Source organism: Glycine soja, chromosome 1, assembly GCF_004193775.1.
Source record: "Glycine soja cultivar W05 chromosome 1, ASM419377v2, whole genome shotgun sequence".
In the NCBI taxonomy this organism is placed as follows: Eukaryota; Viridiplantae; Streptophyta; class Magnoliopsida; order Fabales; family Fabaceae; genus Glycine; species Glycine soja.
Window position 1 is genome coordinate 44,989,713 of NC_041002.1, and position 24,166 is coordinate 45,013,878.

The window sequence follows — 24,166 nt, forward strand, 5'->3', positions numbered from 1 at the left end:
TGAGGGGTGTGGTGTTTATATAGGGGTTGTTTTGTGGAGGGTTGAGTAGGTGGTGGTCGTGTTTTATTCAATTCTTGGTTATCTCGAGGGAAATTGGGATATGGGTTTTCTCTTTGGTCTTTACTCTAGCGAGTGACACTTCAATATGCTTGTGGGTTAGAAATCTGGTACCCTCTTTAAATGGACCGACGGCACCGAATGGAATTTTCTATCTAGTAAAATGTTAGCCTGAATTAATTGAATGAAATTTGCCATTTTTCTACTCGAATAGTGCTGCAGATATGTTCTTGTATCTTTTTAATTATTGTTAATTCATATTTGTAAAAATAGTTTAATTTGTATATTTAACACACAAGTCATGTGCTAAAAAAATGACGATAGTATTCACATAATAGCATACATTTTTTTTAAAGAAGCAGAATGACATCTCTAAAGAAATTATTAGTTTAATTTTGCACAGCATTAACATAATTTATATTGGTGAATTAAAGTTATTCTATTATTGGATGTGAAATATTGGATATCTGTGTGATAGATCAGGAAACTGTACGTAGGGTTATTTACTCTCTTTTAAAGGACAGCACCGAATAGATTTTTCTAATCTTTTATTCACTTAAAAATTAAATGAAGTATTTTCGATCTGTTTGCATGTGAGAGCTAAGATGATGATACTGTAAAAGTTTTATGATATTGAATTTTATTGGATTATTATGCAAACTTGATTCGAAATTTTTTTTATTGGTCGTTGTTAGACATGAGCAAAGACAAAACAATTATTAAAATTGGTGAGATATTCAAATGTCGGGTTGAATTAATTATGTGATTCAGGTCATTAGAATGAAATTGTGGCAAATTATATATGAAATATTTTTGCATTGGTAGCTTAATTGAGGTAATGAGTTATTCCATGGTTCTAATGTAACTGTTTTTGAGTATTGGAGGATATGAAGGTTTGTTTGAGTTATTCTATTAAAACTTTTTAGATTGTTTTTCAAATATTTTAGCCAAAAGGACAAAAACATACTCCATAGACGAAGCATTTCACGAGGAACTACAGCCAAGTGAAGCATCAAGTTTCTTGTCACTATGATTGTTAAGGTTTATTTTTCTTGCTAGATCAGAGCAAAGCTATTTTAAAAACTGTTTTCTTTATTGCCTTACATCTACTTAGAGAGACCAAAATAGTCCTTGCACTTGCACTTGCACTTTAAATTTTAGCAAGCATTTATAGGTATTCCATTTACTTAACAACAAAATCCAATTTTCTATAAAGGTTGATGTCTTTATTTTCTTTTTCATTTTCTTCAATTGTGGCCACGTTGTTTATCCACACCATCATTACTTCCAAGAGCAATAGTTCTAGAAAGATTCAAGTTGGGACAAAGTATTTGAGTTGGGTAGGTGTTTTGAGCATAAACTTACATGATGTGACAATGACAATGAAGATGATATATAGGTTAAGAAGTCTTGAAAAATACATCACTATAAGAAAGACCTTTAATATCAATTTTGAATTGATCTGTTAAAAGTGAAACATTTTTAACATTAATTTTAAAATTGATGTTAAAAACTAAATTCAATATGGATTCAGGAAAAAATCGATGTTGAAGGTGCTTTAGTAAAGTCCTTGAATCAAATTTCTATATCAGTTTTAGTCAAAATCGATATAGAAAACTAATCTTTTTAAAATATCATATATTCTGCATTAGTGCAGTTGTATAATGCATTAACTGCAATAGTGCAGTTGACAACATGATACCTCTGCATTTCTGTTATTAATTAACTGTATCTTTTCTCTTTTAGATATTTTCTTCCCCGTAGGATTAACAAAATTAGGAAAGTAATTTAGTTGAATCAACTTCAAGTATTCCCTTGTCACAAGAAAATGCTAGAGATCCAAATAAAATAAAACATTTGCTTGTGTAGAGATGGACATCAGTTATTAGGGGATACAGAGTAATAACTCACAACAGTACAGACAGCCAAAGGTAGAAATATCCCTGCAAAAAGTACACGAAAAGTCTTTCTCCAATGAGTTTCTCTGCAGTGTTTCAGAAGCTAGCTAAGCCATTATGGACACCAGCAAATATGAGAATTAGGATCAACATTACCACCTACAGAATACCATGTCAAGAGATCAGTTACCAACCAAGCACTATTGCAACCTTTAAATATGTTATTTAAATGATAAGAGACACTATTGCCTCTTTCAATTAAGTTAATTGAATGACACAGACAATTAGAAAACCAATACTGCTAAAAGAAAAGCAATGATCTGCACATGAGTTGTGTTAGAGGGTGTGCCACCGTGCCATAGTCCACTGGACGGTGAGCCTCCTTTGTGCATTGTAGATCCAAAAATACAATTAAAAAAAAACTAACTATGTATTTTTTTAAAATTTTGGTTTTCCATGGAGCGCAATGAGTACTGACATCAAATGATCTATGTAGCCAAACTTAACAAGTGAAATAAGGTTACAAGAATATGTTCTGCATGATTTCTTTTAGCTTCAATAGCAGAGAAAAATATTAATTAGAAAATTATGATTCATATGTTAGGAATTTTATAATTCCTAATTAATTAATTAGTGTTGACTACATATTATTTATAATTTATATTAGTTATTTACATCTATGGGCTCAATAAAAATGATTTAATTTGGTGAGCTTATTGGATTATCATCAGAAATTAATATGGGCTTGATAAGTGATAACCAGTTTGGTCCGTTATAGAATAATGAGAACTCTAACAGATTAAAACCTAAATTAAGGTTGTGGTCCCTAATACACAAAATCAGAAATTGTATTTTCTTTTCCCCATTTGACGAGAAACCTAAGGTCCCAAAAGGAAAACAATGATTTGGTTGAGAAAGAACACAAAATTAATAGTTCTTCAGACTCATCAATTCTCCTGCTTATCATGGATCCAGGTAATTTTTCACAACCCCTCTTGATAATATAACATAATGTGTTTTCGGTGATTATTGGCATTTTATTAAGGTCCATAAAATATCAAACATCATAAAATCATTTTTAACTAAAAGAAGCATTCTAAATTCTATTATGTTTATTTTCCACTTTTCCATAGCTTATTGTGAATCAAACATGAATAACGCCATACATTGAGGAAAACAAATTCCACAATTTAGACTTTTGACTATCAGAATGAATAAATTGTAAGAATCGCTCACTCAACCCAAAGTTAACAAGCATTGCAAATCATTTTCTAAGAAATTAGGGGGGGGGGGGGGGGGGGGAACTACTTTAGGCTAACTAATGCTTTAAGATTTCATCATATTTATAAAAAAGTGAAGTTTGCACCTCAAAACATTATCATCCTAAAGGGGAGTAATGCATTAGTCGAAGCCAAGCAAATGAGTCCAAAAGTCATTAAACATTTCACGTTCCAGCCAAAAAGAAAAAGAAAATTAAAAAAATTTCAACTTTGAATGACTTTTCATTTCTTTTCTTCAAAATTCTCTCACGCGAAATAGAGCATTGAAAGGAATTTCTGGGTCTTCAGCAAAAGTCGCTAAACACTACAGTTCAAACAAAACTGAAATATTCAGCTACTTGGCTCTTTCCCTTTGAAGGAAAAAAAGAAAAAAAAATTAACATAGTGGAAGAAGGGGAACCCTAAAATTCAATTGGAATTGAATTGGTCCAATTCAGTTGCTAAAGTGAAGGGGAAGAAGTCAAAAAAGTGGTAAAAAATACTTACTGAGAATTGAGGCTAACACAAATTCGATAGTTGTAGGGAGCGACCGTGATTGTGAAAATTAACCTTTTTATGTTTTTTTGTTCCATGCAGAGACAACAGAAGTAGATTCAATCAGAATTAGAATATATGAGTGGAGATGAAAGGCACAATGAAGGGCTCATTGTTGCGGAAAACGCGTTGCTCTTCTTTGAGGAATTGGCGGAGGAGGTCGATGATGAAGATGAAGCGAACTAGTTCAATTTTGGGTTTGATGCGATCGTAGTAGACGTCGAACAACCCGAGCTTTTGGTCGAGAAAGGTTTGGGTTTTGACCTAGACGTGCATGCGTTCGTGTCACTTTTCGAGGTAGCGAAGACGGATGACTTGGCCCAGTTTTGGTTTTTGGAGAACATACCTTGAAGCTTGAACATGAACTAGCCGCACAGGCACAAGCACAACACTGGGAAGGTGAGAGAGAAATAGGGGGTGACAATGAGACCTAGGGTTTCAAGAGAGAGATAGAGGGCGGGGCACTGAGAAGTGAGCTTGCAAAGTGATGTGTCATTATTTTCTCCTATTTCTTAACCCTTTTTCTCACCATTTTAATTACTGATTAACCTTAATTGTCAAATTAATTATGCAGTTTTATCATTTGGGCCTACTTGACTAATTTTGTGTTTTTAATTTAATTTCACGAGAATTATAAGCAATTAGGCTTGAATTCGGAATTGGGCTTGGACTTGAAGAGAGCAGACAATTTTATTTTATCAAATCTTATCTTATCCAGATTTTATTTCATCTAGATTTTATTTCGTCCAGATTTTATTTCATCCAATCTTATCTTATCTTGTCCAGATTTTATTTTATTTCGTTTATGGGCTTGGACTTAAAATAGATTTGTAAGCTTTGGGGATGAGGACCTATATAACAGTACCAAGGTTTTAGTTTTAGTTTTAGTTTTTTTCGAAGAGGAAAATAATTCTAGGATTTTAGAATTCCAGTTTTTATTGTTCATGCACACTGTTCACGTAGAATAAAATTCGTTTTCTGCAATTTCGTTTTTGTTTCAATCTACAATTTTGTTTTCTACTGATTAATGGAAGGTTAAGTCTCCAGCATTGTTTTCTCTTGAGGATTAAACACAACTTTCTTTGAGGTTTTGTTATTACTATTAAATTCTGATCAGTTTTTCCTCTTCACCAATTACTCTATATTTGTTGTTATTAATCCATGCATGCTTTGTGCTTGATTAATTGTCTCTGCGCTTAATTTACGTTCATGTTTAATGATCAGTTTCGTTCATGATTAATTGGTGTACGTGTTGCTTAATCACATAATGACAGCCTTATGTTAATTTTTGCTTAGTAATTTAATTTAGGGTTGGATTAAGTGGTTGAACTGATTAAGGATAAATTCTCGTAACCTAGGATAAGAGACTTGCTTGTGAATCAAGGGGAAACAACATGTTTTAATTCTGTTATTTTCTAATTCAAATTTGCTTGTTGTTTAATTTACAAAAACAAACAAAACCCCCAATTCGTTACTGTTTTATCACTATCTGTTATGAACTTTTGGTTGACCATTGCTTGTTGGGAGACGACCTAGGATCACTTCCTAGATACTGCATTTTTAATGTTTATTTGATTCGGGTATGGCCTCGATCAAATTTGGTGCCGTTGCCGGGGAGTAGTGGTCCAAAGGTTCATAATAGTGTTTAGTTGTTTTGTTTTTTGTAGCATTCTGTTTTGCATCTCAGTCGCGTCCCTTGTTTAGCGATTGTTTTTAGCAACTGTTTAGCGCTTCCCTGTTTCAGTTTTATGTAATGTTGTGAATAGTGATTAGCGACTGAACTAGTGATTGATTTTGCAATTTAATTGACAATTTTTGTTTTGATAGTTAGAGTTGTTATTTTTTACTGATTTTTTGTGTGGCAGCTTCTTTTGATCCATATTTTGTGTGAAAAATACCAGGAGCACTTGGTGTGGCAGTATTTGAGAGAGACAAAAATTTTGGGAACTTGATTTTAGCAAAACTTAAAACAGCCATAACTTTCGCTCCAGTTATCAGAATGACTATTATTATATATGCATTTGGGGTAGAAGAAAATTTACCATGCAGTGGCAATAGACTTGCCATTTTAAACTTGAAAAATCAGCCGTTTACTAAGTTTTTTTTTTAAGTATTATTGTCCTATTTTTCTAAACTTTGCTTAGGTAGTTTTCATAGTTAGACTTTAAATTTTTGTTTGAAATTTTTTGTGCTATCTTTTCATGATTTTAGGGTGTTCCTCACAAAATTTCAACTCACTTGGATATCGTTTGAGTATAGCTGTAGTTTTACCCCCTTGTTAAGTGCTTGTTGAGAAACAAATTATTTGCTGCATATAGTGCATGACTAGGGGTAATCCAAGTGATTTACAACCCTTTGATCCTGAAATAGATAGACCCTTTCATAGATTAGTTAGGCATAGTGTGTGTCCTGATCATTCTGTGCATTTTGAGCATTGTGAGCATTTTGAGCATTCTGTTGCTGGTGATTCAGAATATTCTGATTTTGAGCATTCAACTACTAATTTTCATACTAAGAACATGGCTCAACCTCCACGTCGTGAGAGGATTTTTAGGGAGATGGCTGCACCTGATTTCACTTATGAAAGCTTGTGCATTCAATATTCTGATGAGGGTGTTCCATATGTTCTCAAGACTAGACTAATACATTTGCTGCCCAAGTTTCATGGTCTTGCAGGTGAAGATCCTCATAAGCATCTTAAGGAGTTCCATATTGTTTGTTCCACCATGAAGCCCCCTGATGTCCAAGAAGATCATATCTTTCTAAAGGCTTTTCCTCATTCTCTGGAGGGAGTGGCAAAAGATTGGCTATACTACCTTGCTCCTAGGTCCATTTTCAGTTCGGATGACCTTAAGAGGGTGTTCTTGGAGAAATTCTTCCCTGCATCTAGGACCACTGCCATCAGAAAAGACATTTCAGGCATCAGGCAACTTAGTGGAGAGAGCTTGTATGAGTATTGGGAAAGATTCAAGAAATTGTGTGCAAGCTGTCCTCACCACCAGATTGCTGAGCAACTCCTTCTTCAATATTTCTATGAGGGACTTAGCAACATGGAGAAGAGTATAATTGATGTTGCTAGTGGTGGAGCTCTTGGTGATATGACCTCTGCTGAGGCTAGGAATTTGATTGAGAAGATGGCTTCTAACTCCCAACAATTCAGTGCAAGAAATGATGTTATTGTCCTTAGAGGAGTCCATGAGGTGGCCACGGATTCATCTTCATCTATTGAAAATAAAAAGCTTGAGGCAAAACTTAATGCCTTGGTCAACCTAGTAACTCAGCTTGCCATGAATCAGAAATTTGCACCTGTTGCAAGAGTCTGTGGTCTATGTTCTTCTGCAGATCACCATACAGATCTATGTCCTTCTTTGCAGCAATCTGGAGTCAATGAGCAACCTGAAGCTTATGCTGCAAACATTTATAATAGACCTCCTCAGTAGTAAAACCAACAACAACAGAATAATTATGACCTTTCAAGCAACAAATACAATCCAGGTTGGAGGAATCATCCAAATCTGAGATGGACAAGTCCTCCACAACAACATTAGCCTGTCCCTCCTTTCCAGAATGCTGCTGGTCCAAGCAAGCCATATGTTCCTCCTCCAATATAGCAGCAGTCACAACAAAGACAATAAGCAACTGAGACTCCTCCTCAACCTTCCTTAGAAGAGTTAGTGAGGCAAATGACCATCCAAAATATGTAATTTCAGCAAGAGACAAGAGCCTCCATTAGAGTCTGACAAATCAGATGACGGAGATGGCTACTCAGTTGAACCAAGCTCAGTCCCAAAATTTAGACAAATTGCCTTCACAAATTGTGCAAAATCCAAAAAATGTGAGTGCCATCACTTTGAGGTCTGGCAACCAAATTCAAGTGCCTCCACCAGTAGCAGCACCGACACCTGAACCTGTCAAGCTTCATTCTACACCTGAAAAAGAGGATGAGATAGTTGCATAAAAGAGAAAGCTTCCTAACAAAAATTTTCATGCAGGTGGACCTTCTTCTAGTAATTCTGACTTACCGCAGCTACCTATTCCCCTTCCATTCCCACCTAGAGCAATTCCAAACAAAAAAATGGAAGAAGTGGAAAAGGAGATCTTGGAGACCTTCAGGAAAGTAGAGGTGAACATACCTCTGCTAGATGCCATCAAGCAGATTCCAAGATATGCCAAGTTTCTAAAGGAGCTGTGCACCCATAAAAGGAAGCTCAAAGGCAATGAAAGGATTAGCATGGGCAGAAATGTGTCAACATTGATAGGTAAATCTGTTCCTCACATTCCTGAGAAATGTAAGGACCCAAGTACTTTCTGTATACCTTGCATTATTGGGAACAATAAATTTGAGAATGTCATGCCTCTGTCCATTTTCAATTCTTTATCTCTTGGACCTTTGCAATCTACAGATGTGGTGATTCATTTAACAAATAGAAGTGTTGCTTATCCTGCAGGTTTCATAGAGGATGTGTTGGTTCGGGTTGGTGAACTTATTTTTTCTGTTGATTTTTATGTTCTTAATATGGAAGAGGGATTTTCCCATGGTTCAGTTCCAATTATTTTAGGCAGGCCATTTATGAAAACAGCTCAAACCAAGATAGATGTTTATGCTGGCACATTGTCTATGGAATTTGGTGATATTGTTGTTCATTTTAACATTCTTGATGCCATGAAACATCCATTTGAGGATCATTCTATTTTTCGTGCTGAGATAATTGATCAGATTGTTGATGATTATATGTTTGATTTTGATTCTATTCTTCATGGTAGGAAACATCCATTTTTATCTGATTTGCATACTTGTCTTTCCTTATGCATTGACTCTGAGTTTGAATTTGATCATGTATCTGATTTTTATGCTGAGAGTGAATTTGAATTCAAGTCTGGTTCTGATTTTCTGGGTGTTGTACCTCTTGATGTTGATTTTTTAGAGTCAGAATGCACTAACCTTGTTGCAGGAAGTACATACACTTCTGACTTACTTTATGAGGTACAGGCTGAGGAACCATCTTCTTCTCCTACCCTGGTTCCTCCCACTGTTCAGCCACCACCCACACCAGAGTTGAAGCCCTTACCAGCAACCATCAAATATGCTTACTTGGAGGACAAGGAAAAATTTCCAGTGATCATCTTTGCCTCCCTTGTTGCTGAGCAAGAGGAAAAGTTGTTGCTAGTTCTCGAGAAGCACAAGAAAGCCATTGGATGGACTTTAGCAGACATTCCTAGTATTAGCCCTTCTACCTGCATGCACAGGATACTTTTAGAGGATGGAGCTAAGCTAGTGAGGCAGCCACAACGGTGACTCAACCCCGTCATTCTAGATGTGGTGATAAAGGAAGTGACCAAGCTCTTACAAGCTGGAATCATCTACCCCATTTCTGACAGCCAGTGGGTGAGTCCAGTCCAAGTGGTTCCTAAGAAGACAGGCCTCACAGTGATTAAGAATGAAAGGGATCAAGAAAAAATGACATTCACCTGTCCCTTTGGCACTTTTGCCTATAGGAGGATGCCCTTTGGCCTATGCAACGCCCCTGGTACCTTCTAGCGGTGTATGCTTAGCATTTTCAGTGATTTTTTAGAGAGTTGCATAGAGGTGTTTCTGGATGATTGTATTGTTTATGGAACCTCTTTTGATGCATGTTTGGATAGTCTGGATAAAGTTCTCAATAGATGCATTGAAACTAACCTTGTGCTGAATTTTGAAAAATGTCACTTCATGGTAGAACAAGGTATAGTTTTAGGGCATATCATTTCCAGTTGGGGCATAGAGGTAGACCCTGCAAAAATAGATGTTATTTCACAATTTCCTTACCCCTCTTGCATGCGAGAGGTTCGTTCTTTTCTTGGTCATGCAGGGGTTTATAGGCGCTTTATCAAGGATTTTAGCAAAGTGGCCCTTCCACTATCCAATCTGTTGCAAAAGGAGGGGGAGTTTGATTTTGATGACCGATGCAAAGAGGCTTTTGATTGCCTCAAGCGTGCGGTGACTACCACCCCTATCATTCAGGCACCTGATTGGACAGCCCCATTTTAGTTAATGTGTGATGCATCCAATTACGCATTGGGGGTTGTCCTTGCTCAAAAGATTGATAAGTTGCCTCAGGTGATCCACTACGCTTCCAAAACTTTGGATGCTGCTCAAGCAAATTACACTACCACAGAGAATGAGCTATTAGCGATAGTCTTTGCTCTTGAGAAATTTCGTTCATATTTACTTGGTACTCGTGTTATTGTTTATACTAACCATGCAGCTCTAAAGTACCTGTTGAAGAAGGCTCAATCAAAGCCTAGATTGATCAGGTGGATGCTTTGGTTCCAAGAGTTTGATTTGGAGATCCGTGATCAGAGTTGTGCACAGAACCTCGTGGCTGACCATCTGAGTAAGATTGAGCGCGTGTCTGAGGACTCACCCATTCGGGATGATTTTCCAAATCACCATTTGTACATTCTGTATAGTATTTTTGATTCCTTCCCCACTCTTTGGTTTGCTAATATTGTGAATTATTTGGTTGCTTCTATTTTTCCTCCCTTAGCATCTAAAACTCAAAATGATAAAATTAAGAGCGATGCTAAGCATTATATTTGGGATGACCCCTATTTGTGGAAGTTGTGCAGCGACCAAGTTATTAGGAGATGCATTCTAGACCATGAGATTGACTCAGTCCTGCAATTCTGTCATTCATCGGCACCAGGTGGCCATCTTGGCATACAGAGGACAGCTCGCAAGGTGCTTGACTACGGTTTCTATTGGCCCACCATCTTCAAGGATGCGTGGAGAATCTATAGCACTTGTGAGCCTTTATTAGAGAGCAGACGACTCACTTTCATGGAGACAACAAATGCCTCAACAACCCATGTTATTATGTGAGGTGTTTGATGTATGGGGTATAGATTTTATGGGGTCTTTCCCTGTCTCTTTTGGTTTTGTTTATATTCTCCTTGTTGTTGATTATGTTTCAAAATGGGTGGAAGCCAAACCCACCAGAACTAACGATGCTAAGGTTGTTATGGATTTTGTTAGATCTAATCTGTTTTGCAGGTTTGGAGTCCCTAGAGCCATCGTTAGTGATTAAGGCACCCATTTTTGTAACAGATCCATGTATGCCTTACTCAAAAAGTATGGGGTCGTGCACAGAATTCAAGGCACCCATTTTTGTAACAAATCCATGTATGCCTTGCTTAAAAAGTATGGGGTCATGCACAGAATTTCCACACCTTACCACCCCCAAACTAATGGGCAGGTTGGGATTTCAAACAGGGAGATAAAAAGGATCTTGGAGAAGATTGTGCAGTCGAACAGAAAGGATTGGAGCACCAGGCTAGATGATGCTCTTTGGGCGCATAGGACTGCCTACAAAGCACCCATAGGAATGTCGCCTTATCGGGTTGTCTTTGGCAAGGCATGCCATATTCCTGTAGAGATAGAGAACAAAGCCTACTGGGCTGTAAAGACCTGCAACTTCTCTATGGATCAGGCTGGAGAAGAAAGGAAGTTGCAACTAAGTGAGCTAGATGAGGTCCGTTTAGAAGCCTATGAGAATTCCAAATTCTACAAGGAGAAGACCAAGAAGTTCCATGACAGCTTGATAGCTAAGAAGGACTTCGTGGTTGGACAAAAAGTTTTATTGTATAACTCTAGGCTCGAACTCATGAGTGGTAAGTTGAGGTCAAAGTGGATTGGTCCTTTTATGGTGACTAATGTTTTTTCTTATGGTACAGTTGAGATCAAAAGTGAATCCACAGATAAGAGCTTCAAGGTCAATGGACACCGGATGAAACCATTCCTCACAAATCCCTCCTTAGTGGATGTAGTGGTGGAGGAGACCTCCTTACTTCACCCTACTTCTCTTCCACCATGACTTAGGAAGTTTTCTTTTTCTATCTCCTTCTTTACTTTTATTGCACTTGTCCAAATTTATTGATTGTTTTGATTGCTCTTGATCTTATGATTGTGCTACATTGAGGACAATGTGTTGTTTAAGTGTGGGGGGGGGGGGAGATTGTTCTTTATTTTTGGTTTTCTAGGTTAATTTTGTTATTGGTTTTATGTTTTATGTACAACATTGCATGTTTCTCTTTGAATTATAGGTTATGTATAGGTAATGGGTAATTGTTTATGAAATAGGAGTTTCTTGGCATTTTGTGAATTGAAATCCTTGTTTTTCTCTGCATGTCAAGTTAGTTTTGAAATTTCGAATTGGAAGTGATAGATTTACCCTTGGTGAGAATTTGAGCCATCATCATCTATTTTATTCGGTGTGTTTTGCCCCATTGATTGCTTGCACAATAGCCTTGGCTTGACTCTTGTTGATACTTCTTGCTTCACATGCATGTTGGGAGATGATTTAGGCATTTTGTTCTTATAAGCCTCTAGCCAAATGAGCCTACCTTGAATTAATTCCTTTGATAGCCTCTTTGAGCCTATGTTCCCCTTTCTTTGTTTTGAAGCTCATTACAAGCCTTAAGTGAAAAACCATGATCTCACCCTACCCTTAAGCAATTTTGGAGCTTTGGAATTGTTTTGGGAATAAGTGTGGAGGGGTATGTTTCATTGGATGATATGTTTTTGTTGGCCATGCTTGATGTATATACATATATTGCCTAATTGTTGCTTTATTTTTCAATTGCTTTCAATTGCTACTGTTCATGTTAAAAAAAAACGTTAAAAAAAACTGCAAAAAAAATGAAAAAAAAGAAAAAAAAATATAAAAAGAATGAAGTTGAATAAATGAGGTCTTGGTTTGAAGACTTGGATTGGTTTGAGGACTTGGTTGATTTTGTTTTGGGTTTACTTTTTATGCTTAATTTTTAATTTTGGTTTTGGGGTTACTACTTTTTCTTAGTTCTCACTTATTCTCCATTGCTCCTCTATTCCTCTGGGTTTTAGCTACTTATCCCATACTTTCCTCTACCTTATCCTTGGCCCAATTACAATCTTAAAATACCTTTTGATCCTCATATGCATGTGTTTGTGGTGTGGTTGTCAATTTTAGAGTCTTACCAAGTCTATGTGGTGTTTGTTTTCATGGGTGTTCTGAGAGTAAACAGTAGCCTAGACACTTGAGAGATAGAGTGCATATCTTATGAGGCTTTATCACTTTTCATTCTTAAGCTGATTGACTATCTTGCCATGTTTGAGATGCTTGGATGATTTTCATGACTGTCTTGATTCTTTAACTCTCTACATGTGTGATGTTGCCCATTCCTTTCATTCCTTGAGATTAATTGAGAAATATGTAATTGTTTTTGTGGTTGTTTGTTTCTCTTTAATGTCTCTGGATTTGTTCCTTGCTTTGCTTTTTGATTTTTCCCAGGAGTGCAAAAGGCTAAGTGTGGGGAGATTTAATGTGTCATTATTTTCTCCTATTTCTTAACCCTTTTTGTCACCATTTTAATTACTTATTAGCCTTAATTGTCAAATTAATTATGCAGTTTTATCATTTGGGTCTACATGACTAATTTTGTGTTTTTAATTTAATTTCACAAGAATTATAAGCAATTGGGCTTGAATTCAGAATTGGGCTTGGACTTGAAGAGAGTAGACAATTTTATTTTATCAAATCTTATCTTATCCAGATTTTATTTCATCTAGATTTTATTTCGTCCAGATTTTATTTCATCCAATCTTATCTTATCTTGTCCAGATTTTATTTTATTTCGTTTATAGGTTTGGACTTAAAATAGATTTGTAAGCTTTGGGGCTGAGGACCTATATAACAGCACCAAGGTTTTAGTTTTAGTTTTAGTTTTTTTTCTAAGAGGAAAATAATTCTAGAATTTTAGAATTCCAGTTTTTACTATTCATGCACACTGTTCACGTAGAATAAAATTCGTTTTCTGCAATTTCGTTTCTGCTTCAATCTACAATTACGTTTTCTACTGATTAATGGAAGGCTAAGTCTCCAGCGTTGTTTTCTCTTGAGGATCAAGCACAGCTCTCTTTGAGGTTTTGTTATTACTATTGAATTCTGATCAGTTTTTCCTCTTCACCAATTACTCTGTATTTGTTGCTATTAATCCATGCATGCTTAGTGCTTGATTAATTGTCTCTGCGCTTAATTTATGTTCATGCTTAATGATCAGTTTCATTCATGATTAATTGGTGTATGTGTTGCTTAATCACATAATGACAGCCTTATGTTATTTTTCGCTTAGTAATTTAATTTAGGGTTGGATTAAGTGGTTGAACTGATTAAGGATAAATTCTCATAACCTAGGATAAGAGACTTTCTTGTGAATCAAGGGGAAATAACATGTTTTAATTCTGTTATTTTCTAATTCAAATTTGCTTGCTGTTTAATTTACAAAAACAAACAACCCCCCCCCCCAATTCGTTATTGTTTTATCACTATCTGTTATGAACCTTTGCTTCACCATTGCTCGTTGGGAGACGACCTAGGATCACTTCCTAGATACTGCATTTTTAAAGTTTATTTAATTCAGGTACGGCCTCGATCACAAAGGTCTTTTGTAAAAACCTCAACATCGATTTTTTGAAAACCAATGTTGGCTAAGCACTCACAACATCGATTTTTAAAAAACTAATGTTAAAATCAATTGTTTATCGGTTTTTTTAAAATCAATGTTAACGATGACATTCTATTTACAAAAATGTCACCGTACTTTTATTAATATCGGTTTTCATAAAATCGAGTTTAAAAGCTTTTTTTAGTAGTGTGAATCTGCACCACAGACTTTGCACCAGTCTTCAAGGAAAAAAACTTGCTTGGATGTAGAGTGAACTTTGTAGTTCCTGTGAATGTTTTTTGGTTGCAATTTGGATAGTCTTCGTACTATGTTGGTTCTTACGTATTTTGATTGTCTAAGACTGGTGTGTTTTGGTACACTTCAAATGCCTATAGACCATTTTTAGACAAGTACTCATTATTGATATCCCTTTATATAAAGTTATTGTTTATGTTAATTGTTCATTAGGTTTTCATTATTTATGCTAATTCTAAGTCCATTATTTTGACTGGTACTTTGGAATACTACTCAAAGTAAACAAGTTAGAAACAAATTGATACCAAATAAATGATTCATTTTTCTTTGATACCAAATAGATTGATGTTTACAATCATTCTAGTCCTACACCAAACTTACATCAAATAAGATAACTAATAACTAATACAACACTACATGATTACACCTTACTAACAACCAACGCAACCACGAACAATGTAAAAACCCAAGACACAATAGTCCCATTGACCAACAATTTTTCTCTCCTTTTCAACTAAATATGCTTTGTCCTGAGTTCATTCTCAATATTCTTGAACTCTTCTAGGTTCCTCATCAACCCAATAATAATTTTCTTCACATGAGGATTTAATGATGGATCATACCATTCAAAGAAATTGCACACCTGCCTCCATAAGTCCTACAAAATCCCAAACAAAATATTGTGAGCAAATATATTTCAACAACCAAAACAACACAAAACCAATCACATACCTTATAGTTCCCACAACCAAAAAACCTTACGCCGGCATTATTGTCCGTCCAAGCAGTGGCCAACGGAGCATATAAGTTGCATTCACAATGAACACAATGTCTATTGAGCCCAGAACCAGTGTTATGCGAATACCCACTACTTTCCATCAAGGAAGGATGATAGGGTTTGAGGAAGAGGACGATGAAGATGATGGGGTTCGAGCAAGAGGAAGATGAAGATGACGAGGTTCGATGAATAGGGAGGAAGAAGATGCAAAGAAGAGTAAGCGAGGAAAAAGAGGAAGAATGTGAAGTGAGGAAGAAGAGGAAGAACATAAGGACGGAGAGGAAGAGCGTGAGGAAGAAAAAAGTTTTCAAATTAAATAAAATTAATTAAACATATACTAATGGTCAACTGACAGTTAACGAGGTCAAACGTTAGAAATTAGGCAAGTGCACCAAAATTGCACAAATTTAAATCTTGGGGGACCAAATCCAATCATTTTAAACTTCGGGGACCAAAATCACACAAACATCAAACTAGGGGGGATCAAAATTACAATTTAGCTTTTATTATATGTTTAAAGGATACCTGGAATGTAAAAATATTTGACACATGCATCTTAAATGGACATATATATGTAATATTCACAATATTTAAATTATTCATTATTAATAGAACTTATTTTTCAAAGATTAAACATGATATTGTAACCTAATATGAAATGTTTTCTTTTTATCCCTTAAATATTTATCAAATTTAATATTCTTGAATAATTGAATGTCAAACATAGTTTTCGAAGGAACATGAAGTATGAACATATAAGAGTTATATTGAGAAACTCTTCTATATTTGCATCTTAATGTTTCCATAAGATGTCTAGGAAAATGTTTTCGTAAATATAAAATATAAAATTTCAATACTTGGTGTGGTTTTTTTTTTTTACAGCTACTTGGTGTGGTTAAACATTAGTTAATGTATCCACTATATTTATTAGATTTTCATATTAAAAAATATAAAAAAAAGTAGTGGGGCATAATATGATATGGGATACGATATCAATTTTTTTAATATGTTCACATTATGGAACTAATGTACTACCTTCATTTCTCTTCTCCTAATTCTTTCCATTCTATCAATGAAGAATCCATAAAAATTCTCAAATTCAGATTGGTCAATTGTTTTTGAATAGCACTTGTTCTACTTGAAATCTCTCGATTTCAAAATATATAAGAAACAAACAGGAACATTTTTTTCCCTAAATATAAGAAACATATTATAAAATATGAAGGGGTAAGGACAGATGGAGGGAGGTGAGGCGGCGACACCCTTGGAGTTAGGGCTCTAGGGTTGAGCATGCCGCCTCAGAATCTGACTTGGCTGGACGATGACACGTGGCTCCACAGTAGGTGATGGTCAAACCTCATACTTCTTTATAGGTTTCCCTAACTTGTACCACGCAAAGGAAATGTAGTTTATCTTTAGTAACTATGGTAAGGTTTTAAAGGTTTTGATACCAAATAGAAGGGATTACACTTGTTTTCACTTTGGTTTCGTTTGTTTTCTAGATGTTACGGATATGCGGGTGTTGGGCTTGAGGTTGGATATGATCTTTCTTGAAGACAAAAAGATTAGGGTTAATACACCTAGGTTTAAAGGAGCAATTCACGTAGGATCTTGGATTTTGTTCCTCAATGTACCAATGTTATACGAAATGATGGATTGTCAAAGGTTTTGGCCAATGATCATACTCATCGCCATTGGGTGGATCGTGAGTTCAAAGCGTCAAAGGTTAAGGCACATACAATAGCGATGATCATCAAAAGGGATGCGAAGATTCAGGATCCTCTTATGGTCTTTTTGCATAGGTGGATAAGGGGGTTCGAGATCGATCGTTTGTTAATTTTGGAAGGTTATTTTTTTAGTAGAAACAAAAAGATTTAGAGACATTTTAAGAAAGTTTTGGTTGGTATAGGGTGTCACAAACTAGTGATTCTTTTCTTTTGCAGCATAAACTCCAGACGAAGGGTGAGTTTCTCGTTAAAGAAATGCCTTTAGGAAAAAAAAAGTCTTGTTAGAGGCTAATGATCCAAACATTTTGGTGAGTGGTTGAGTGATATTGAAGGTTGGAATCCACACTTTATAGATAATGAGCATTTGGTTTCGGAGAAGTTGTATGTGGTTCCTTTGTACACTTAGAATTCTAAGTTCTTTAAACTTGTGGGTGGTGTTTTTGGTGATTTTATGTATGTAGATGAATCAACTTCTTCTATGGTTTGTTTGGATGTGACTCATGTCTTGATTAAGGTCAAGGGGGAGGTGTAGTTTGATTAGGTTGTTTCTATGAAGATTGATAATGTGAGCATGACAAAGGACATTTTTTGAGGATTGTTCTCTTAAGTAGATTATGCATACCTATACAAAGTGACATTCATTAACATATCCAATAGCAATAACCTATTGTTGTGCAATAGAAGATGGCTGACTCCTAAGCAAAAAGAAATTCCAACTTTGCACCCTAGGTAAGTGAACCAATACAACATTATATCGACTAGTGATCACATAACCCATGTTGGTAAAGGACATCCACTTGTCACGAGTTGCTATTGGGTCATTTTTGACATACAAAGAAGACATTAGTACAACTAATCTTTCTTTTGTTCCAAAGAATTCATCATAAAGAAGGTTCAATTTCTAAAGTTCCCGAATCAAATCTCAATGAAATGAGCCCAACATTCCTCACCCATACCAAGAAAAATGCAATTGCTTGGTAATGACAATTTCCATCTGATTTCATTTCATCAATACAAACAATGAATTCTTGCAATTCATTGGGAAATTCATCTATATAAGACACTATTTTGTTGTGTTTATGATCATGGAAAACTTTGCGAACCACATTAGGTGGTGACAAGCTATCTACAATCATGTGCATCACATCGACTACTCCTACATTGAAGGTGTTCATTTAGTAGATTTCAAAAACTTTGGCGCTCCCTTTGTTTTTACCCTTTCTAAAGGAGAACACAGTGAAGTGGTATCCAAAAATGCAAGTTCACAAACTCTAGTCTTTATTGTGATTTCTGCACACGTAGTCAAGTTGTGAAAATCACTTTAACAATGCATCGACCTCATGTTTAAGAGAGTAGTCCCTAAGTAATTAATTACCCATTTCTTCTGTAGTAACTGATAACCTTTTACAAAGCACATGAATTGACTTCAAGGGTATTGAGCCAAACATATTACTATATCTAGCAAGTTCACACATACATGATAGACTACAAAGTCTTGTACCTTGTAAAACAAGATATTAAACCTATGCTCCACTACATCGATGCTTCTAAAATGAACCCTTAATCTTAGTGTGTTGTAATATACGCATATTATTCATTGCATCACAACAACTACACAAATATTCTATGCTATCACAAAGTAACCTCTTCAATCTTCCGTGTGTGCCTTCAACCCTATTGTGTAACGAATTATACTATCAAAAAAAGTTTAAAACTATATATAAATAAAAAAAATGAAAAAACAACTAAACAATTATATTTATATACCTATTACTTGTGTTTCAAAGATGCATCACCTGATTAAGGTTGAGTAGGTTTATTATAAGTATGGAAATATTTATTTAATAAAAGTAATGCTTTATGGTGGTATTTGTTGAGACAAAGATACTCTAAAAGCTAATGTTTTAATGATGAAAAATCACTAGGAAGCAAAACCAAAGTAGTTGAACTTAGCTACTAATAGTTGCATTGAGTGATCTTTATTAAGATATTTAGAAGCATAACATAGGTGTGAAGCATTGGTCTATGGAAGCTTTCCATGAAAAAGATTCTACAATTAGAAGCAAGACTACCAGGAGGAAAGCTATTCAGAAATTGAAAAGGTAGTCATGTTTTTTTTAAGTCAAAGTAAAGATATCTGAAGTTTCATATCATCATAAGCAATTAAGAATGATGTTATGGATAACTTGATTCAAGGAATAGATATCATAAGCTATATATGACTTGAGGGTCATTAGAAGTTGCATTACAATTGAAACATGATGATAGACGTTTCTCGCATTCCAGAAGCACACACCTATCAAGAAGGCATTAGTGCTTGGATAACATTGATTCTGAAGTTGTTCCTCTTTGTGATCCTTGAAAAAAAAGTCTAAGTCATAGAAACTCAATAATTGTCCTATTCGAAGAACCAACAACAAAGTAGAAAGGAGATTGTAGCACATTTGCACTGCAATACCATTGTATCTATAGAAGACAATCTTCCAAGAAAATATCTCATGATTCAAAATTCAAAATCATTAGGAAGCCACTAAGACAACAACTAGCACAAACCAGATCTATCTCAATGGATCCTTCAATGGATACATTGTACAAGCTGGCTAACAATAGAGTAAGAGCAAAGATGAAGAAGATAACTAACAAGAGTTGTATGATACATGTTTGAATTGATGCAAAATGGCTAGCTGCAAGAACATGGACAACTCATGCAACATTTTAAAAATTGAATTCAACCTCCAACGACCACAACAATGGCTAACTCTTGAATTAATCAAATTTGAAGGAGCAACTTGCAAGGAAGGGTTAGGAAAGTAAATTGTAATGGTTAAGTTGACAAAACCTCCTAACTGAGGGAACCTCCTTAGCCAAAACACTCTAGGTGGAGCCAGTAGAGCCAAATCCGAAATACAAGTCCCTAGGTTTAGAGGGAAAGAACTCAGAAGGAAGATGAAGCTTGGGAGGTTATTTTTAAAGAATACTCAGGTGATGCTTGTAGAGACTTAGAGAATATTGGTTGTAGGAGCCTGTGAAGGCTTCAGGAAAGAAAAAAATACCACAAAGTGTTTGTTCTTAGTGGAAAACCTATAGTTGTAGGTACTGGACGTAGCCCAAGTTCAGGTGAACCAATACAATTCCTTCATGTGTTGTTTCCTTCTTTACTACTTGTCATTTATCATTTTGTTGTGAGTGCTTAAAATCTATTTTAGAAAAACCTATTTTGAATAACTTAATTTTGATATTTGATCAAAGGCTTTTATAAAATTGTTATTATTCAAAAGCAACACCTACTCTAAGCAAGAAGAGTAAAAAATAGAAATTGTTAGTTAAACATATTCTGTTTTTTTAAAGTAGGTCCTGAAGTAGTGAACTACAAGATTACTTGGAAATTTTTACTTCAATATTCATTTATCCAATTACCTAAGGAAACATGTTACTCTTGTTAGACTTCTGATTTCTTCAAGCAAGAAGCTTGCGAAGCAAATCAAAAGTAAGGGTGTTTGTGCAAAAAATTAACTAGATCAATTTTGGGTCACTATGCAACCATATTTTTTAATGACTAACTGATTACTTCAATATTTAACCATCATTATGTTAAGCAATTAATAGCCTGTAATACCCGATCAAAGAGATTGGTCCATTGTAAATCACTTGTCCACTGGAGCACTTTTCATTATTAATTTGTTCGGCCAAGTTTAGTCCAATAGTTTGGCTCAATTAAATTGCTTTTAAAGTTTTGATTAGAGTAGCACTACTAAAAAAAATTGTTTTTTAGGTTGCACATTCTAAAACGATTATGCAGAATTGTCTTAGAATGTCACGCAGTGACAATTTGTAAATTCGAGATTGTTCAACGAAGAAGAATTTTCTAAAACCGTCTTAGAAACTACTGTTCTATGGCGATTTTGTGAAAATCGTTTTAAAATGGTTGTCATTCCAAGTTCGTAAAACCGTCTTAGAAGTTAGTTTTTAATTTTTAACTCTCTCTCTCTCTCATTCTCTCCCTCTCCTATCTCATTTCTCACTCTCCTTATCCCTCTTCTTTCTCATTTCTCATTCTCCCTCCACTCTCGGACTCTCTTCTTTGGTTTTCTCTTTTTGTTCTTTCGTAAATCCTAACATTCTTTTCGCTTCCTTTATTTGAGCAACTCCGATCGTGAACCAAGAAACCATTGCCATTAATTGCCTCCTCTTTATGTCTGCAACAAAACCCCTCTGATTTTAGTCTCTGCCGCTGTGAAGCGATTTTCGGCCACTGTGCACTGTTGTCATCTACCGTGGCAGAGGCCATGTAGCTTGTTGTTGGCAATGTCGAGGACCCATAATCCGGCTGCAAAGATGACAATGGCACGGGGGCATTTTTTTGGCTAAGGAGTCGCCGAACATGTGGTCAAGGTCGGCAGCGTAGCCAATAAGGAAGACGGCGATGGTGATGGTGAGGGAGCTAGCGGCGATGAAGAAGTGGCGGTAGGCAAAACAGGAGGTGCAACGATCGTTGTGGTATCCCATGATGATTTGGATGAGCATGCCAGAGATTGGGCCGCAGAGCCAGATGAAGGTGGCCCTAATGTGGGGAATCCACAGTAGTTGGACGTGAGGGGTAAGTAGAGTTTGAGAATCGAGAAAAACAATTGTTACTATGTGGGGATATATGGTAATTGTTACTATGTTTAGGGACTTGTGGTTATGTCTTATATGAATAGGAGGAATGTTGCTGACATCATATTTGTTATTGCAATGCAAGCATTTCTTGAATGATGGAAATATATAGATTCGGCTAAATTCCCTTAGAACATGGACATGTTTTTTTTCTTTTTCCCTAGATGTAGAGTTTAATTCAACCAATAGATTTTTTTACCAGCGTCTTCATAGAACTTTTCTTTCATTATTTTTTTTTCATCTTTTAGATTCAAGTTCATATGTCTGCTTTGTTTTGAAAATCATTCTGATGGCTATTAGTAAACTATACATTGTAAGATTTGAGTAAATTAATATTTTTGATGGATCCTAGTTCATATGTCTCTATATGTTGACTTCTAATAGATTTCAATGTATTTGGGAGACAATTTTATGTGAATTTGAGGGGCACGAATCTATGATTTGCTCAATTATTAATTCATTGAACCAGAATAAAGACTATCCTTCATAAACATGTTGAGTACATGTGTCACACTTCGCTAAATACTCACGAGCAGTGTCGTTGCGGATAAGTGTGAAATAATATTTTGTCCTTTGTCTTTGGGTAAATTTGTCTACAATGAATCTGTCTGCAACCTTCATTATCTATGATCTTGTCCTTTGTAGATATACTATTATTTTCAAGTATACTTTTGGGTTTCAAAATGAAGTACAATTGAATCATTTGATGATATTGAGAAACAAGAGATGGAGGAAGGAAATTTTTGGTTTCTAAATGTATTGAGAAGGAAAGTTGATTTTGTAAATATTCATTTTGTATTCAAAACTTCAAATGCCTTCTCCCACTTTAAGAAGTGAAATCCTAGAGAAGAAGCCTTATGCTATTTACAAAAGGTGGTTTTAATTCTCCAAGAAACACCAGCAACTTAATATCCTTCCAGATGCCTTCTATATACGCCACTACCACTTACAAGTTTTTTGTTTTGGAAAATAGCACTAGGAGCTATTTTCTCTTCTAAGCATAATAATTTTGGCAAACAGTGGAAAAAGTTTGCTCACGAACACATCGTATTAAAGTTTGGATCTTGTGAGTTAATATAAAAATGTTAGATAAAGTTTTTTTTCCTTTCTTAAGTACGGAATAATATGCTTTGGGCAAAATAACTAAGTTAATGCATGAAAGCTTTTTGAAATGAACGAGACATGAAGCAGTTTTGAACTTGGTTATGATATTGAGCCGCTTTTCTACTTTTTATTTTTGTTTAAGCTAAAACTCAACCGCATTTGTTGAGGTACACTGCCTAGCATTGTGTTTTTGACTCTTTGAGTATGGTTTCTGTTGCATATTGTGTAATGCAGATATTTGTCTTCATTTAAATGTTTTTAAACCAATGTTTCATGCCAACAATTGCTTTATTTCAGACGAAAAAATACTTCAAGGAAATCGGTGTTTATGCTACGTGAAAAAATAATGCATTATTTTTTATAAAAAAAATACATTCTAAAACGGGTCTCTAAAAATCGTCATAAAAAATTTATTTTTTAAGATGATTTTTTATATTTTTTTAATTTTTATTTTTTAAAAAATATTTTAAGATGATTATGTGAAAAATTATCTTAGAAAGTTTCATTTTCAATTTTTTAAGACGGTTCTTTCAAAGATCGTCTAAGATAATTTTTTTTAAAAAATGTTTTAAAATTTTTAATTTTTTTAAAAAAAAGATATTTTAATACGATTTTGAGACAAAATTATACTCTTTTAAGATGATTTTCAACTCTTGTAGAAAATTTTAATTTTTCAGGACGATGGCTTGAACGAAGATTAATAGTAATAAAAAATTTCGCAAAACGGTCGTAAAAAACTTTTATTTTTTAGTAATGTAACTTGGACCTTTTTACATTTTCAATTCAATTAATTGTTTTCACTATGGTATCATAGAACATGAGCAGTTGAATTGTACTTGTTGCAAGTGGGTTAACGAATTTATTAATTGGGACTTTATTGCTAATACTAGCAGCTGTTGCTATACAGATTTTTCGACTAGTATATGTTTTGGACATACTTAGTACGATCTGACAATTTGAACTTTTATCTTCTTCTAAAATGGAAGACCGCTCATTATTTTCTTGGCCTATTGTGGCGTAAAACTCGATGAGTGATCATTATTGATTAGGAGATCATTGATATATTAAAAAAAGAAAATTATTAATTAGTTGCATTTAGATTTTACACATACACTGTATTGATAGAGTAGTGGACTATATGCTGGTGAAGTTAATAAATGGTTTTTAATGGATGAATAACGTGGAGGTTTCATAGCAATATGAATTTTTTTTAGAGACGGTTATTGCACCGCTGCCCTGTTGCGTCACTTCACTGCCACCCTTTTTTCCCAAAACCCTAGCCTGGCGCGGTACAGAGACACAAATGTTTTGAGACGGTGGAAATATTTTTAACCTAGTTATTATATCAAATTAAATTTGAAATTAAAATTAATAAATATGTTTAAAAGTAAAAAATAAATTAAAATATAAAATCAA

The 24,166-nt window shown here is 35.0% G+C and overlaps 1 non-coding gene across 1 annotated transcript; it reads right to left on the reverse strand.

Annotated features, from left to right (window-relative positions):
- Positions 1–6,666: 6,666 nt before the first annotated feature.
- LOC114368558 lies at positions 6,667–6,773 on the reverse strand. Its single transcript, XR_003657360.1, has one exon. It is a non-coding gene; the product is annotated as a small nucleolar RNA R71 (small nucleolar RNA).
- Positions 6,774–24,166: the final 17,393 nt, after the last annotated feature.